Raw genomic sequence first — 18,806 nt, 5'->3', positions numbered from 1 at the left:
GCAAACAGGGGCTTCCGAGGTGGCTCAGATGGTAAAGAATCTGCCTGCAATGCAGGAGACCCAGGTTTGATCCCTGGGTTAGGAATATCTCCTAGGGAAGGGAAAGGCTACCCATTCCAGTATTCTGGCCTGGAGAATTCTGTGGACAGAGGAACCTGGCTGGCTACAGTCCAGGGGGTTGCAAGGAGTCCAACACAACTGAGAGACTAACACTTTCACTTTCATAACAAACAAGATATCAAGGAACCAATTCCTACACATTTGTGGAACCCAATTATATATCTTATTCTGTCTTTTGTCTTTTTGACTTATCCTTACCAAATATATTTAATGAAATCACTAAATAAATAAGCTATCCTCAACATCACATTATTCAGTTACTTTATGTTGAAGTATACAAGCAACTGTCTTAGTGACATGATTATTTAAGTCAGAGTTATGCTTGGAGAGACCACAGTTTTAGCTGACACATAATATAACTGTGTTGTATATGATTCCATGATCAAGATTTATTTCAGTTACTTGTTGCTGCCATTTAAAAAAAAAAAAAACAGAATAGACCTTAGTGGTGTAAAAATAATTTATTATTTGTCATGGTTCTGAGCATTGTTTGGGCCAAATTTGGCACTTTTCCTACTCTGTACAGGCCAAATAAGGTCACACTCACCTGGGGAGTTAGGTGGGGCTGAAAAGGCCAAATTTGCATCTTATCTACCAGTGTTTCTACATGTAACCTCTTTATATATACTAGGCTAATGACTGTCCCCAAGAGGCAGAAAGCATATATCAGTCTTCTTAACACCTGGGGCAAGAATGTAATTGCATTCAAGCAAATAATAAGACAGACCAGTTTCAAGAAGAGAGGAAATAGACTCAACCTCTTGATGAGAAGAGTAGCATGTATGTACAAGGGTGGAAGGAATGCTGAAACGCAGTTTCAGAGGCCACCTAGTTCTGCGTTCTGCCATAGCAATTCACATTTCCCCAAATTGAAAAATACATTCACCTCTCCCCAGATAGCCACAGCCCATTATGAAATCAGTTCCAAGTCAAGGATCCTGTCACCTAAATCAAGCCCATATGTGGATACAGCTCCTCAGGGTCATTTGTTCAGATGTAAGAACTTAGGTGTCATATCCAATATAAAATATGCGGCACTGGTATTGTGACTTGAGTATTTGGCAGAGGCCTGAATGGTGATGAAGAGATTGTTAACAAAGATTGCTCTGAGAGACTGGAGAAAGTGTAGGATATTTTAAGTACTGGCAGAAAAATTAAGTTGATTGTTTGAGGTTACTTAGAGGATCGAACCCACGTCTCCCACATTGTAGACAGATGCTTTACCGTCTGAGCCATCAGGGAAGTCTTTAGAGGATAGTAGAAGTACCTAATGAACTCTGTATATGGTTTGCGAGATTTCCTTGGAAACATTTTGGGAACTTTTTTTTTTCAGTTATGAGACGTGATTATAAGAGATAAAAGAATTAAAGGAGGAACTTTTCTGTGTTGAACAGAACCAAGAAGAAATATTTTCAACCAGATTTTGCTAGGTTGAAAAATAACAATATTTCTCATTTCCAGTTACTCAAACATACAAAAGATTCTCAATATAAGAAATACCTTCAGAACAAAGATCAAATTGAAGCTTTGACAACAAAATGTGGAATCAGAGTTAAAATAAAATCAATGGTATAACTTTAATACTGCATGTTAAGAACACTGAGAGATTTAAGTCAATGTCTTGTAGACCCTTTTGGCCGGACAAAAGCCTTCAAAGGATGTAAAAAAAAAAAAAAATTATCCCAGAGCATCCTGAATCTCAACTCATAGTAGAGAGTGGCCTAAAGAGACCTGTGGTTGTGGCATTTTTCTAGTGTAGTGGATTATAATTTGATACCTTGGAAACACGCAGTGTTTTTTAAGGTAGTTGAATTAGATTGGATGAAAACAGAGAAAGAAAGTTTAAAATGAGGAGACTTTTAGGCCCTCAATTTTGTATTGGCAGGATGAAGGCTGAAAATGCCATTCAGCTGTAAATATAGGCCATTTTTCGTGCAAAAAGACGATCTGAAAGACAGAGGCAAAAGCTTAAGGATGGAGCTTTAGTTAGTCAGTTCAGTCACTCAGTCATGTCTGACTCTTTGTGATCCCATGGACTGCAGCGCTGCAGTCTTCCCTGTCCATCACCAACTCCCGGAGGTTACTAAAACTCATGTCCGTCAAGTTGGTGATGCCATCCAAACGTCTCATTCTCTGTCGTCCCTTCTCCTCGTGCCTTCAATCTTTCCCAGCATCAGGGTCTTTTTCAAAGAGTCAGTTCTTCGTATCAGATGGCCAAAATATTGGAGTTTCAGCTTCAGCATCAGTCATTCCAATGAATATTCCAGACTGATTTCTTTTAGGATTGACTGGTTTTATCTCCTTGCAGTCCAAGGGACTCTCAAGAGTCTTCTCCAATCCCACAGTTCAAAAGCATCAATTCTTTGGCACTTAACTTTCTTTGTAGGTTTAAGAATGGAGCTTAGAGACATAGAAAAATCACTCCCAGGGTACAGAGTGGATCCTAATCAAATAATTTTTTTTTTTGTTCAAAAGTAGGATCTCTGAGAACAGAGGCTTTGCCATTGTGGGGTGAATCAGTCTTTTATTTATTTATATATCTTTATCAAGATTTAATGTACATTTATTCTTAACAGGTGGAACATATAATATAGATATTTCATACTGAATAAATGATATTCATTAAACCCAAAAAAAGGAAAAAAAGAAGAATTTACATCAAGTTTTAGCTACATGGTTTGAAATACAAACATGCAGATTTTATTACTGAAAAAAAATCTCAACCGCATTTCTTCATCAGGATCTTCAAATGACTCTAGAACTTTTTCACAAAAACAAAACAAAAACCCAGAAAAAAATAAACTCTGTTAATGGGCTGTTGAGACATCAAAGACTCTTTAGAGAGACCTGTACAGGATTGTACCAAGAGGAGCAATGTCTGGCAAGAGATTAAATAGCTGTGTCTCTGTGCAGGTCACCAACTTATTAGCTCATCATACTATGAAAGGGTAGTTGGAAGGGGGACCAAACTGGGGCATCCAAGGGTATGTGCAATGTACAATGTCATTCATATATACACGTGTCAGGGCAGCAGCTGCAGCTAAAGGTTAAAACCAATTCTAAGAGGTGATCGCAGGGTTATTCATACAATCAAGGAGGAGAGAAAGACGTCAGGGTGTTGCAGGTTTGCACGTGACACTTTGAGGGAAAAGCTTTTCTTTTTCTCCTAAACATTTAATTAAAAATATTTTTAAAAACCACAGCTTGCTGCTTACCCAGTGTTTTCTCTTGTTTATTCTGCAAGTGAAATGATTGTGAACTGTAGCCAGAGGGTGGGTTGTGGCAAATTGTCTGCAAATATTGCCATCAACAATTTCTCCCATTTCAGATGTTTATGATGCTCCCACAATAAGAGGTGGAGCCTATTTCCCCTACCTTGAATCTGAAATAGTTTTGTGACTTGCCTTGACCAATGAAGTATAGTAGAAGTTCTTGGACTTTTAAGTTCAGGCTTTAAGCAAATTGGAAACTGACACTATCTCTTAGAGCTCTGAACCACTATGCAAGAAGTCCAACTCTTCTGTTGAAGAGACATGTGGAGGAGGGTGGAAGTGGTGGTGAGTTCCATACATTCTGTCTGAGTTCCTGGCTGCAAGCAACCACGTGATTACTCCAGCTGACCCTACATGAGCCCAAATCAATCCAAATAAGCATGAAAAATCTAAAAAAAACAAAAACAAAAAAACCTATTTTTTTATTCAAAATCTACTGTATTCATTTGTATTGATATGTAGCAAATTACTACAAATTGAGAGGTTTAAAATAACATACATTTAGTATTTCTGTTCCCTGGGTCAGGAGTCAGGTCAAGGCCTTGCTGAGTCCTCTGCAGAGGATCTCACAAGGCTACAATCAAGGTGTCAGACCATCCAAACCTTGACCAGTAAGAATCCACTTTCAGACCCCTTTGGGTTGTTGACAGAACTCATTTCCTTGCAGCTGTATATCTGAGGCTTCTAATTGATTATTAGCCAGAGACGTCTCTCACAAGTCCTAGAGGCCCCCCAGAGTTCCCTGAAACATGGCCTTCTCCATTGGCAGTTCAGAAGTTAGCTATTATTTCTTGCTCTAATCTGCTAAGACAGAGTCTTATATAATGTATGTATAATATATGTGAACCAAAGGTGATATCACATCACTTTTGCTATATAATGTAATCTAATCAAGAGAGTGATAGCTCATTGCCTTTGCCATATACTGTTAGAAGTCACAGATTCTACCTGCACTTAATGGGAGGGGATTACACAAGAGTAGTTGCTGGTCACCTTAGATGTGTCTTCCACAGCCATTGTTTTAGATAACTTGAAAAGCAGCTATAGGTAGTAAAAATTCTTCTCTTCAGCAGCAACCCTTTGAGTAAAATTTGTCATTTTTAGTCATTCAAGTAAAGACCCTAGTCAGAGAAACCACTCCATTAGCTGCTTTACAAAATTAAAGAAGCATCTTTTCAATAGGAATCTTGGCTACAGTATATAAGTAGAGAGTGCTCCCCGTCTGCGTCAGAAGGTTAGAAGTACCAACTCTAGAAAATGTTTAGGTCTATCAGGCACTGAGCTCAGGCTGAGCAGTGTTCTATCTATATTCTGCTTCAGATTCAAGATTCGGGCACATTCTTTTAAAGCCAGGACCGTGTTGGGAGAATACACCATTTTAAATCTCAAGAAGGAAGTTCAAAAAAAATTATAGTAATCCACATCATCTGACATTAGATAACCTTGAAAGCTGAAAGCCAAGGGTTGTGACAAGTTATGTCACAGGGCTCTTGGAATGCTACAACTTTTATACTAATCTGGAACCACCTTAAGTGAAGACAGAAAAAAATTGGATCAGACTGATTCTCTCATATGTAAAGATAAGTCCCAGGGCATGCTTTCATCAAAGGACTGTTTGCAAAGATGGCAGGATAAACATGCATCTTTCAGGTTCAGATTATAAAACAGCATGCTGTTGCAAGAATTCTGCTGCAGAGGTTGCTTCATGGCAAAAGTAACTATAACTTACATGCTTAAACTCTGTACAATAACATTAGATAAAAGACTCTTTATGTGCATTACTCAATTAACACTCACAACAAGCTACTGCAGGTACTATGGTAAACCATTTAAAGAAATAATGGGGAAAAGTGAGTCTAAGAGAGTTTAATAAAATGCCAAATTTATGCAGTTAGAAGTCACAAAGCTGTGACTCAAAATTCATTCATTTTCATCAGGCTCCAAAGCCCATATGGTTTTTTCCATTATGATGAACTATTTCTTTACTTATCCTCACAAGTAGCTGATGACAAAACTTTTGGGAAGGATTTGATTTTATCACTGCAATCTAAGCTTTCCTCTCATTGGAAACGGATAATAGAGATAAGGAATAGATTTTCCACGGTTCCCTTCAAAGAACTGAGACTATAGATGGCAGGGACACTTTCATTCCATATGCATCACATCACTGATATTTGGAAATTTACTTTTTGTTTTTAAGTCAAAAAGTAAGGTTTGATTATCTAAACTAAATAAGAAGACTTTGACCCCGTCAGCATAGCTGGCTGGTTTTACCAATTGTAGTGGTAATAAAAATCAGTGGCATTCTAAACAGAGAGGACTGAAAAGAAGAATCAAATAAATTGAGTTTTAGAAAAGTAATTCTAAGTTTATGAAAAATAAAATCAATCAGTTGGAGAAGAAATGTGCAGTGAAGGAATCATCACTTCTCTTCTCATAAAGTGTGAAAAGTCTCTTACTGCTGAAGAGAGGAGAGTTGCTACGCTTCACACTGCAGAACTTCATAGAACTGCTGAACTTCAATCAGACTAGCTACAGACAGCTGCAAAAACTCAGGAATACAGTGATTCTTCTAGGATCACCACAGGAGCCAGAAAAAAGAAGAAAGGAATTTACACCCTCCAGTTTGACCTTGATGCAACTTCAAAATAGGTTTAACAATCCACTCATTCGTTTGTTTTTATCATGCATGGATATTATAGTTCCTACTATGTGCAACCTGTATTGAGATAACCACTAGGGATACAATGGTAAGCAAGACACACCTGGTTTCTTCTTCACAGAGTTCACAGTATAAGGGAGCTGAAAAACAGGACAAGTGAACAGCCATTTGCAATACAGTGAAACAGGTCAAGTGCTGTGTTGTATGAACCATAGAGGGAGAGAAGATATATGTCAGTGAAGGATTCCTGCAAGAAATCACACATATGGTGAAACTGAGTAATGGATGGTAGATGGCTAGGTTGAGAAGACTTGAGAAGCCAGTTTTAGAAAAGGAAATGGCTTCTGTGAAGACTTAGTGGTGAGGAAAAGCAAAACAGACTGGAGAAGTATAATGAATCATAAGGTGGTGGAGCCCAAGTATAAAGGAGTGAGTAACCAGAGGTGATGCTGGAGTACTGGGCCAGAGCAGATGTGTTTTGTGAGACTTCTTGAGGCAATGGAAGGAGTTTGCATAATGGAAAGCACTGAGGGAAAGAGAAATAATCAGATTATTTCTGACTACTGTTTAGAAAATCAACTAGGGTTGCCAACATGCAGTGAGACTAGTGTTGTAGCTATTGTATCATAGAATCAATAGGACTTGATGATTAACTATAGAATTAATGTGGAGGAGGAATCAAGAAGGCCTTTTACTAACCCACTGGATTAACCAAAGATGTGGATGGCAGGACTAGTCAACGCATAGGAAATCCAGGAGGAGGAGCAGGCTTGGGGATTAAGGATAGGGGGAGGTAATGAGTTCCATTAGGGCAAGAAAAGATATGTGAGGATATACTGAGAACCACTGTAACAGGAGTTCAGTATACTTTACTGTTTCTTTTGAATGGCACTATGGCTTTTAAGAAATTAAATGTTTCAAAATGTTTAATTTTTTAAATGTTATCAGCATTACTTCTATTTCTGCTGTTATAGACCATCCTCAACTTATGATGATTCAACAGAATAACTTTTTGACTTTACAATGGTACAGAGGTAATATACATTTAGTAGAAACCATACCTTGAATTTTGCATTCTCTCTTTTCCTGGGCTATAGCAATAAGCAGTACAATACACTCTCATGGTGCTTGTCAGCTGCAGCTCCCTTCAGCCTCGTGATTACAAGTGTAAACAACTGATTTAGGCTTACAGAAGTTCTGTTTTTCACTTTCTGTATGATATTCAATAAGTTACATGAGATACCCAACATTTTATTATAAAATAGGCTTTGTGTTAGCTGTAGCCTAATGTGAATGTGTAAGCATGTTTTATGTAGGCAAAGCTAAGCTATGATGTTTGGTAAATTAGGCATATTAAATCCATTTTCAACTTATGTTGGTTTTATCATGATGTAACCCCATCATAAGTAGAGGAAGATCTGTATAGTTATCATGACCATAGCCTGCAGTTTTGAATAGCTCCAAAGTGCTAGGCTGTGTACTAACAATTTATATGACTTAAATATTTATGATCATCCTATGGGGTAGGCACTATGAGAAAACCAAGGCTTAGAGAGATTATATAACTTACCTAATGTCACACAGGCAGTTCATAATAGAGGAAGAACTTGAATCCTGTCTGTTGTCAAACTCTGTGTTCATAAAGGCTAACTTTGTAGTTAGAAGAAGAAAAATCCATTCAGGAAAAAAAGAGATATTGATGTAGTCGCTGTTAAGTTCCAAATGCCATTTCTACGGAGAAAAACATAACATCAAGCCCACCTTAAAGAGCATACACTTTAGTGAAAGAGGCAGAAAGCAAGCATATACTATTTCATGAAGTCTGTGAAAATTGCTTTGAGGGGACTAGGTCAGTGGCTGTGAAGAAAAAACAGACAAGAGGCTTTTATCAAAGTGAAATAAGGGAAGGTGAAATAAGTGAAGTAAGCAAGGGCAGGAAATTCTTCTAAAAAGTCGTGAGTGTCACAGAAACAATATACAGCACAGTACCCAGTAGATCTGGCAGAATTTTAGAATCACAAAATCACACTGTGATATGGGAATGGTAAGGAATAAGCTGAAGATGTTCAGAAGTAAGAAAATTAAAAGATTGACTGCCAGAGTAAGATGCTTTGATTTTACTGTAGAATTAAATATTAGAAAAATTTTGAATGAAGGAATGACTGTTGTTAGGTTTATATATCTAGACAGATCATTCCAGCAGCCAAATAAATTTGTAAGGTATATGGTGTAGAGACCCTGTTCACAGAGTTAGCATACCAGCTCGAATTTGGTCATAGAAGTGTTTACCCACAATAATGGAAAACAAAACAAGACATATGCAGCAAGCAAAACTTTGAATGTGAATGCTTTCAAAAAGGACAAAAATTCTCCAGCTCCTCATAGTCCTCACTACTCCAGAGTTTTTAGAGCTGTCTGCTTCACTTATTTATGTTACCAAGCTGGTCCCTTAATTAACAACCTTTATGGTAGTGAGAAATGCAATGATAAAGATCTAAATTTAGCCTTAAAGCAGCAAAAAGACTATAGATAGGTTAAAGATATCAAATACAAAAATTGAAGTCCAAAGAATTGAGACAGGGAGTAAAATTCATGAATCACCACAAATGATAAGAGACAAGTTCAAGGCAGATGAGTTCACCCTCTGAGGCTTTGCAGTCTGGCTAGAAAAGCAGAGCAAGGATGGAAGTGTGAGAAACACTGACTTTAAAGGGTGGATTTAGGAAGAGTAGTTCATAAAGGAGACTTTGAGGGTGAGCAGGTGTGTGGTCTCTGTCTGTCTCTGTCCTCACACCTATGCAATTTAACTGGGAATAATGATTTAGAAAAAAAAATAAGAGAAAAGGAAATGACTCCACATATACCAGCAATGTTCATAGATTCATAGATTAGCTCATTTTAACCACCACCTTCTCAGAGGTGAACAGGAGAGCCAGTAAACCCAGACAATGTATATGTGCACCTCCAGTGGGCTAAACATGGGACTCTTGTTAAACTTGATATTGTATAGGTTTATGTTCATATTTATTTAGTAGAAATGGGGACAACCGAATTTTTAAAAAATAGTTACTTAAATCATCCACAATATCTATTAATTGATTCTTTTTTTTTTCAGTTGTTTTTATTTTTTATTTTTTTTTCCTGATTAAAGTTTATTGAGGAATTACAATCTGTTTGATTCTTATGGTTAAAAATATCCAAATACTTTAGAAGTACAAAGAGAAAAAATGAAAATCTCCTTACACCCCTGACCCCCAATATTCCTCTGCTTTCTTCCTAAGTTGGCATATATTGTAGTTTACAGTTTAGTATATATTTCCCCAGATATTTTCCAATACTTTTATATGAAAATGTGCAGATCATTTCCAATTTGAATTCTATGCTATACTCTAAATTTTCATATTGTGTAGTGAAAAATTAACCTTACCCAAAGAGAAGTCTGGGCTTTTTCCTCGATTACTGGAAAGTGAGCTCTAAGGACTTGGAATATCCTGCCTGACAGGAGTGTCTTTGGGTGTATGGGGGCTTTGGCCACTGGACATTCTAACAGTGTGATTTATGATGGGGACTTTGAGCTGCAACATACCAATTCCAACTTCCATAAGACCTGATGACTAAAGGCATTAGCCTAACTTCTAGGAGGGGCTTGAGACTATGCAGACAGTATGTGTTAAAGGCCCACTAAAAATTCTGGACACCAAGGGTGAGCTTCCCTGGTGAGCAGCCCCCTGTGCAGACTGTCTCCAGCATGAGCAAGCTGTCCGTGACTTGGTGGAGAGAGGACAACTGGAAGCTCCATGTTTGGACCTTTGTGGATTCTGCTCTATGTGTCTAGCCTTGGCTTATTTTAATCTGTATCTTTTATCCTTTGACAACTTGCAATGTGAGTGTAACAGCTTTCAATGAGTTTCATACTCCTTTTAGCTAATTGTTGAGTGGTTTGAGGAACCCAAAGAACTTGTACCTGGTATCCAAAGTGAGGATGGTTTTGTGGGGAACTGTGCCCTCAAACCTCACTGTTGAAATAATTTTGGGTACATGTAAACAAGGACCTAAAGGTTAAGTTTAGATATATATATATACAAGGTTCTAGTTTCTTCTCTTTTTCCAAAAGTTTATTCACTATCTATGTTTTTTCTTTCCATTTTGAATTAAAGAATTAACTTGTCAGAATCATCTGAGAATATATGTTTAGGATAGCTTTGAATTTGATTAACATGAGATTGTTTATTTTTTTGGAATATTTAGATTTTACATTTGTGAATTTTATATGTCTATTTATTCTTTTTGGTTTATTAGTATTTACCTTTGTTTAAATAGGTAATAGTTACATTAGGATGGACTTCCCAGGCGGCACAGTGATAAAGAATCCGCCTGCCAATGTAGGTGACACAAGAGATGAGGGTTCGATTCCTGGGTCAGGAAGATTCTCTAGAGTAAGAAATGGCAACCCACTCCAGTATTCTTTCCTGGAAAATTCCATGGACAGGGGAGGCTTGCAGGCTATAGTCTATAGGGTCACAGTAGTAGTAGTTGGTATATATAATTTTTTCCTGAGTTCAGTGTAATTTTTAAAACTACTTACTCTTAAGTATAACTGGAAAGTTCTGGCATACAGATGTTATCAAATAAAAGAAGATTCCTTCTAGTTCTAACTTGCTAAGATATTTTTAAACAAAAATTATATCCAATGCTTTTCACATCTACAGGATGGTCAAAATTATTTTTCCTTAATCTACTAATGTAGTGACTCATAATATATGATTTTCCTAATACTAAACCCTCCTTTTATTTCTTAGAAAGAAATTCTTTTTGATTAGAATGTATTCCTCATCTAATTTTGCTGTTAGGACTTATGCTAACTTTGTGGAATTATCTTGGAATCATTTCATCATTTTACATATTCTGAAAACTTAATGATGTTGGCACATATTGGTACCCTGCCTGTCTTTTGAATATAATAGCTATGAAGTATTGAAATATGTATTTTTTATCACATATACCTATCTTATATATATATACATATATATATATATGGCTTCCCAAGTGACGCTAGTGGTAAAGAACACACCTGCCAATGCAGAAGGCCTAAAGAGACACAGGTTCGATCTCTGGGTTGGGAAGAGCCCCTGGAGAAGGTCATGGAAGCCCATTACAGTATTCTTGCCTGGAGAATCCCTTGGACAGAGTAGCCTGGTGCGCTGCAGTCCACAGAGTTGCAAAGAGTCAGACAGAACTGAAGTGACTTAGCACGCATGCGTGCATGCATGTATATCGCTTCCTTTCTCTGTGCATAGAATAGAAAGAGATTCTTTAGCCATTTCTCTTTTCTATTTCACAATTCTTATGCTTTTCCTCTAATTTTTACTAGTCTTTTTCATTTTGGCAATTTTTATAGTGCAGATTCTTAATATTTGTTATTGCAAGAGCTACTCTTTTTTGGAGAATGTTAATTTTTTTTTAAAATCCTATTTATTTTTGGATTTTTCTGATCTTTTTCTAAAGTCAACTGTCCTTTGCTTACAAAGTTATGTAATAATCAATGTATGTATAAGATCTTTCATTTTAAACATGAAGTAAAATTGCCCACTTTTAATTGACAATCATAGGGACTAGATGAAAAATGCAGATATAGAACCATCATCAATTTTACCTTCTGCATCAGATCATCTAACATTTACAGAAAAATTTGTCTCAAACATAACAAATACAGAGTATCTTGTTTATCTTATTCATTCTCTTTCAGTTCATTGTCTTTCTCCAGATGTCTGGTGATCTGTGGTTTGCCAATCTGAGTTAGGAGCAAAGGACTAAGCAGGTTATTCAGGGAATTGAGAAACAGTTAATTGCCACATATGAAAATCTATGTCACCAATAGCCCTCTCTCTGACTGTCTGGGTTGGCTACAAATTCGTGTTTATGTGCAGGATGCAACAGGCAAGATTTACTTTGGGGTATGTTAGGAAAAATACTGACAGAAAGACTAGTCATATTGTCCATTGCGTTCGTGGTGTGTGCTTGGATGCTCGGTCGTGTCTGACTCTTTGCGAGTCCATGGACTTTAGTCCTCCAGGCTCCTCTGTCCATGGAATTTCCCAGGCAAGAATATTGGAGTGGGTTGCCATTTCCTCCTCCAGGGGATCATGCCAACCCAGGGATCAAACCCTCGTCTCTTACATCTCTTGAATTTGCAGGCCGATTCTTTACCACTTGAACCACCTGAAAACACCCCCATGCTCTCACCAGTTACCAGAATAAAAAGTTTTGCCTTGAGTTGGAAACATCACAAATCATTTCCTTTCTGTCAAGAACCACCTCTCTTTCCTTTCTTTCTTTTTTTTTTTTTTTTTAATTTAATTTTTTTTTTTAAATTTTTTATTAGTTGGAGGCTAATTACTTCACATCATTTCAGTGGGTTTTGTCATACATTGATATGAATCAGCCATAGAGTTACAAGCATTCCCCATCCCGATCCCCCATCCCACCTCCCTCTCCACCCGATTCCTCTGGGTCTTCCCAGTGCACCAGGCCTGAGCACTTGTCTCATGCATCCCACCTGGGCTGGTGATCTGTTTCACCATAGATAATATACATGCTGTTCTTTCGAAACATCCCACCCTCACCCTCTCCCACAGAGTTCAAAAGTCTGTTCTGTACTTCTGTGTCTCTTTTTCTGTTTTGCATATAGGGTTATCGTTACCATCTTTCTAAATTCCATATATATGTGTTAGTATGCTGTAATGTTCTTTATCTTTCTGGCTTACTTCACTCTGTACGATGGGCTCCAGTTTCATCCATCTCATTAGAACTGATTCAAATGAATTCTTTTCAAGGGCTGAGTAATATTCCATGGTGTATATGTACCACAACTTCCTTATCCATTCATCTGCTGATGGGCATCTAGGTTGCTTCCATGTCCTGGCTATTATAAACAGTGCTGCAATGAACATTGGGGTGCACGTGTCCCTTTCAGATCTGGTTTCCTCAGTGTGTATGCCCAGAAGTGGGATTGCTGGGTCATATGGCAGTTCTATTTCCAATTTTTTAAGAAATCTCCACACTGTTTTCCATAGTGGCTGTACTAGTTTGCATTCCCACCAACAGTGTAAGAGGGTTCCCTTTTCTCCACACTCTTTCCAGCATTTATTGCTTGTAGACTTTTGGATAGCAGCCATCCTGACTGGCGTGTAATGGTACCTCATTGTGGTTTTGATTTGCATTTCTCGGATAATGAGTGATGTTGAGCATCTTTTCATGTGTTTGTTAGCCATCTGTATGTCTTCTTTGGAGAAATGTCTGTTTAGTTCTTTGGCCCATTTTTTGATTGGGTCATTTATTTTTCTGGAATTGAGCTTCAGGAGTTGCTTCAAAATTGACAAACCATTAGCAAGACTCATTAAGAAACAAAGAGAGAAGAACCAAATTAACAAAATTAGAAATGAAAATGGAGAGATCACAACAGACAACACTGAAATACAAAGGATCATAAGAGACTACTACCAGCAGCTCTATGCCAATAAAATGGACAACTTGGATGAAATGGACAAATTCTTAGAAAAGTATAACTTTCCAAAACTGAACCAGGAAGAAATAGAAGATCTTAACAGACCCATCACAAGCAAGGAAATCGAAACTGTCATCAAAAATCTTCCAGCAAACAAAAGCCCAGGACCAGATGGCTTCACAGCTGAATTCTACCAAAAATTTACAGAAGAGCTAACACCTATCTTACTCAAACTCTTCCAGAAAATTGCAGATGAAGGTAAACTTCCAAACTCATTCTATGAGGCCACCATCACCCTAATTCCAAAACCAGACAAAGATGCCACAAAAAAAGAAAACTACAGGCCAATATCACTGATGAACATAGATGCAAAAATCCTTAACAAAATTCTAGCAAACAGAATCCAACAACATATTAAAAAAATCATACACCATGACCAAGTGGGCTTTATCCCAGGAATGCAAGGATTCTTTAACATCTGCAAATCAATCAATGTAATACACCACATTTACAAACTGAAAGATAAAAACCATATGATTATCTCAATAGATGCAGAGAAAGCCTTTGACAAAATTCAACACTCATTTACGATTAAAACTCTCCAGAAAGCAGGAATAGAAGGAACATACCTCAACATAATGAAAGCTATATATGACAAACCCACAGCAAGCATCACCCACAATGGTGAAAAATTGAAAGCATTTCCTCTGAAATCAGGAACAAGACAAGAGTGCCCACTCTCACCACTACTATTCAACATAGTGTTGGAAGTTTTGGCCACAGCAATCAGAGCAGAAAAAGAAGTAAAAGGAATCCAGATAGGAAAAGAAGAAGTAAAACTCTCACTGTTTGCAGATGACATGATCCTCTACATAGAAAACCCTACAGACTCTTCCAGAAAATTACTAGAGCTAATCAATGCATATAGTAAAGTTGCAGAATATAAAATTAACACACAGAAATCCCTTGCATTCCTATATATTAACAATGAAAAAACAGAAAGAGAAATTAAGGAAACAATACCATTCACCATTGCAACAAAAAGAATAAAATACTTAGGAGTATATCTACCTAAAGAAACAAAAGACCTATACATAGAAAACTATAAAACACTGATGAAAGAAATCAAAGAGGACACAAACAGATGGAGAAACATACCGTGTTCATGGACTGGAAGAATCAATATTATCAAAATGGTTATTGTACCCAAAGCAATCTATAGATTCAATGCAATCCCTATCAAGCTACCAATGGTATTTTTCACAGAATTAGAACAAATAATTTCACAATTTGTATGGAAATACAAAAAACCTCGAATAGCCAAAGTAATCTTGAGAAAGAAGAATGGAACTGGAGGAATCAACCTGCCTAACTTCAGACTCTACTACAAAGCCACAGTCATCAAGACAGTATGGTACTGGCACAAAGACAGAAATATAGATCAATGGAACAGAATAGAAAGCCCAGAGATAAATCCACGAACCTGTGGACACCTTATCTTTGACAAAGGAGGCAAGGATATTCAATGGAAAAAAGACAATCTCTTTAACAAGTGGTGCTGGGAAAATTGGTCAACCACTTGTGAAAGAATGAAACTAGAACACTTTCTAACACCATACACAAAAATAAACTCAAAATGGATTAAAGATCTAAATGTAAGACCAGAAACTATAAAACTCCTAGAGGAGAACATAGGCAAAACACTCTCCGACATAAATCACAGCAAGATCCTCTATGACCCACCTCCCAGAATATTGGAAATAAAAGCAAAACTAAACAAATGGGACCTAATGAAACTTAAAAGCTTTTGCACTACAAAGGAAACTATAAGTAAGGTGAAAAGACAGCCCTCAGATTGGGAGAAAATAATAGCAAATGAAGAAACAGACAAAGGATTAATCTCTCTTTCCTTTCTACTCTTCCCCTATCCCTTTAGCCTAACTTAGGTTGCAAACTGGAATTAGCTCAAGCTTTGCTATGCTTTTCTCTCATATCACCAGGCACACCCTAAGAGCCTCAGAAATGTCCCTGCTGCTTCTTGTTCAGTCAGAACAAGGGAAGAGGAAGAGCTCAGCATTCCAAAAATTTAGTCCTAGTTAGGTAAAATCTCCAGGAGCCTCTCTGACTGTACAATCTAACTCTGCATTTTCAGAATCATTAAAATTGTTTGAATTTACATTCCAGCTTCTCTTCATATTTTGGGGGCTATGGTGTTTTTTTTTAAAAATTAGTTAATTTATTTTAATTGGAGGCTAATTACTTTACAATATTGTAGTGGTTTTTGCCATACATTGACATGAATCAGCCACGGGTGTACATTTGTTCCCCATCTGAACCCCCTTCCCACCACCCTCCCCATCCCATGCTTCAGGGTCATCCCAGTGCACCAGCCCTGAGCACCCTGTCTCATGCATTGAACCTGGGCTGGCGATCTTTTTCACATATGATAATATACATGTTTCAGTGCTATTCCTTCAAATCATCCCACTCTCGCCTTCTGCCTATTGTATAAGAGTCCTATTATACAGAGCGAAGTAAGTCAGAAAGAAAAACATCAGTACAGTACACTAACGCATATATATGGAATTTAGAAAGATGGTAACAATGACCCTATATGCGAGACATCAAAAGAGACACAGATGTAAAGAACAGTCTTTTGGACTCTGTGGGGCTATGGTTTTCTAATTTTGTTTTTGGCTAGTCAATTATGTCTGCAATTCAGCTTTCAGGTGGTTCTCAAAATTTCTGTTCTGCTGATGACACTATCTTATTTTCCATTATATTCTGTACTTACTATACTTAAAACATATTTTTCTGTAATTTTTAAAGGATTTGGTGCAGAAAATAGATTTGATGATGGTACTATATCTGCATTCCTCATCTTGTCCCTATGATAATCAATTAATCAAGAGTGGATACTTTTGCTTCATGTTGAAAATGAGAGATCTTTTATATGCATTAATCATTCATAACTTTATAAAATTCATAATTATATCCAAATTCATACCTTTTCTGTCATTCAGAGGTAAAGTTAGTCATTTTATTAGTCAGGGTTCTCCAGAGAAACAGAACCAATAAAATGTGTGTGTGTGTGTGTGTGTGTGTGTGTGTGTGTGTGTGTGTGTGTATAGAGAGAGAGAGAGGCAGGCAGACAGACAGACAGACAGAGATTTATTTTAAGAAATTATCTCAACAATTATGGGGCTGGCAAGTTGAAAATCTACAGGTCAGGCTGGTAGGTTGGAGACCCAGGAAAGGTTTAATGTTTCAGCTTGAGTCTAAACATAGTCTGGAGGTAGTATTCTGTCCTCCTGGAGGAACTTCAATCTTTTTCTCTTATGACCTTTAGTTAATTTGAAGAGGCCCACCCACATTCTAGAGGATAATCTGTTTTACTCAAAGTCTACCAATTTAAATGTCAATCTCATCTTTTAAAATACCTTCACAGAACCTCCAGATGGGGTGTTTGGCCAAATTTCTTAGTACTGTGGTCCAGCCAAGTTTGCCCATATAATTAACCATCACCATCACATGTATTCAGTAACACATGAATTACAGCTACACTGCTTTCCAGGTGGCACAGTGGTAAAGAATTCGCCTGCCAATTCAAGCGATGTGGGTTTAATCCCTGGGTTGGGAAGAGCCCCTGGAGTAGGAAATGGCAGTCAACTCCAGTGTTATTGCCTGGCAAACTCCATGGACAGAGGAGCCTGGTGGGCTACAATCCATGGGGTTGCAAAGAGTTGGACATAACCGAGCACACATGTATGCACTGTGTATCGTTACAAAACCTTACTCAAAAGACATTTAAAAGTTCATAAATACTTCTTGAATTTAAATATTTTTTTAAAAAGATGATTTATTCCTAGCAGATATTCTCATATCATGCATTAGTCAATTTCAGAATTTCAACTGATTATAGCAGTTGAGTTTAAGCAATCCTCGGTGCACCCATTGAAAGGTTCCTGTAAAATTCTCAGCAGAGGTAATTAGTACTATAGAGGAGGTTATTGTTGTTTATTATTGCTGCTTTTAAATTTGTATTAAAAAATAAGTCGTCTCTGATGAACAAGTTAGTACTTTTGTTCCAACTCTTTACACCCTCCTTACCCTAAAAATTTATGCCCTTACACTTTGCCATGTGCCTTCCAGGAGAGTAGATAGAAACTATATCTCCTCTTCATTGATTCTGAGCTTGGCTTTATGCCTTGTTTTGAGTAATTAAATGTGCACAGACATGCAGCAGAAAGTATAGTTGCATGGTTTGACTTACTCTGTTGAGCCTCTATTGTTCCGTGTGAAGATAGAATTCACTGAAAAACCACTATTTCAGAATGTGAAACATGTAGAACACACCTAAACTGGACTTCTAGTTATAAATAGAGCCATACCAACTGCCCCACAGACCTGTGAAGAAGAAAATTTATTAATTTCCTAAGCCCCTAAAATTCTGAGATTATTTCTTATACAATTATTTTACAAGAGCAGACTAATACTGCAGGGGAAAAGACCAATTTATATGTCACTGTTAGTTGAATTAATTGGTATTATATTTTATCCATTAATACCACAAATATTGTTTGAATGACTCCTAAATGCATGGAATCACTCTGGGCAGTATTAGTACTTTTCTACTGCCAGTGGTATTTCTTCACTTTTCTTATATAGGGCACAAGAAAAATGCCTTGCTGCCTTCCTTTAATTTAGATTCAGGTAGAACTGCTGTTGAAGAAAAAGGCAGTAGTGGTAAAGAACCCACCTGCCAATGCAGGAGACATAAGATACACAGATTCGATCCCTGGGTAGGGAAGATCTCCTGGAGAAGGAAATGGCAACCCACTCCAGCGTTCTTGCCTGGAGAATCCCAAGGACAGAGAAGCTTGGTGGGTTACTGTCCAAAGGGTTGTGAAGAGCCGGAAATGACTGAAATGACTTAACACATAGAGCTGCTGTTGAAGAAAAAAACCCTTTACATTACTTTTCAAAATAATCAGTGTCAGTCACCATATGTCTTAAAGCAAAAAAAGTCAAATGCAGAATATGATGTTCTCTGATTAATAAAGTAGCAATGGATTTTAAATGTCTTATATACAAATGAAGTTACAGATTGTGAATGGAACACTGCAGGTTAGACTGCAGTGACAAATGACTGTAAAATCTTCGTGGCCCGCAACAGCAAAGATTCAGCTATCACTAACGCCATGTGTCCATCACAGAGTGGTCTATGGCTCTTCTTCATGGGGCATTC

Source organism: Dama dama, chromosome 20 (assembly GCF_033118175.1).
Source record: "Dama dama isolate Ldn47 chromosome 20, ASM3311817v1, whole genome shotgun sequence".
In the NCBI taxonomy this organism is placed as follows: domain Eukaryota; kingdom Metazoa; phylum Chordata; class Mammalia; order Artiodactyla; family Cervidae; genus Dama; species Dama dama.
This window is presented reverse-complemented; position numbering follows the sequence as displayed.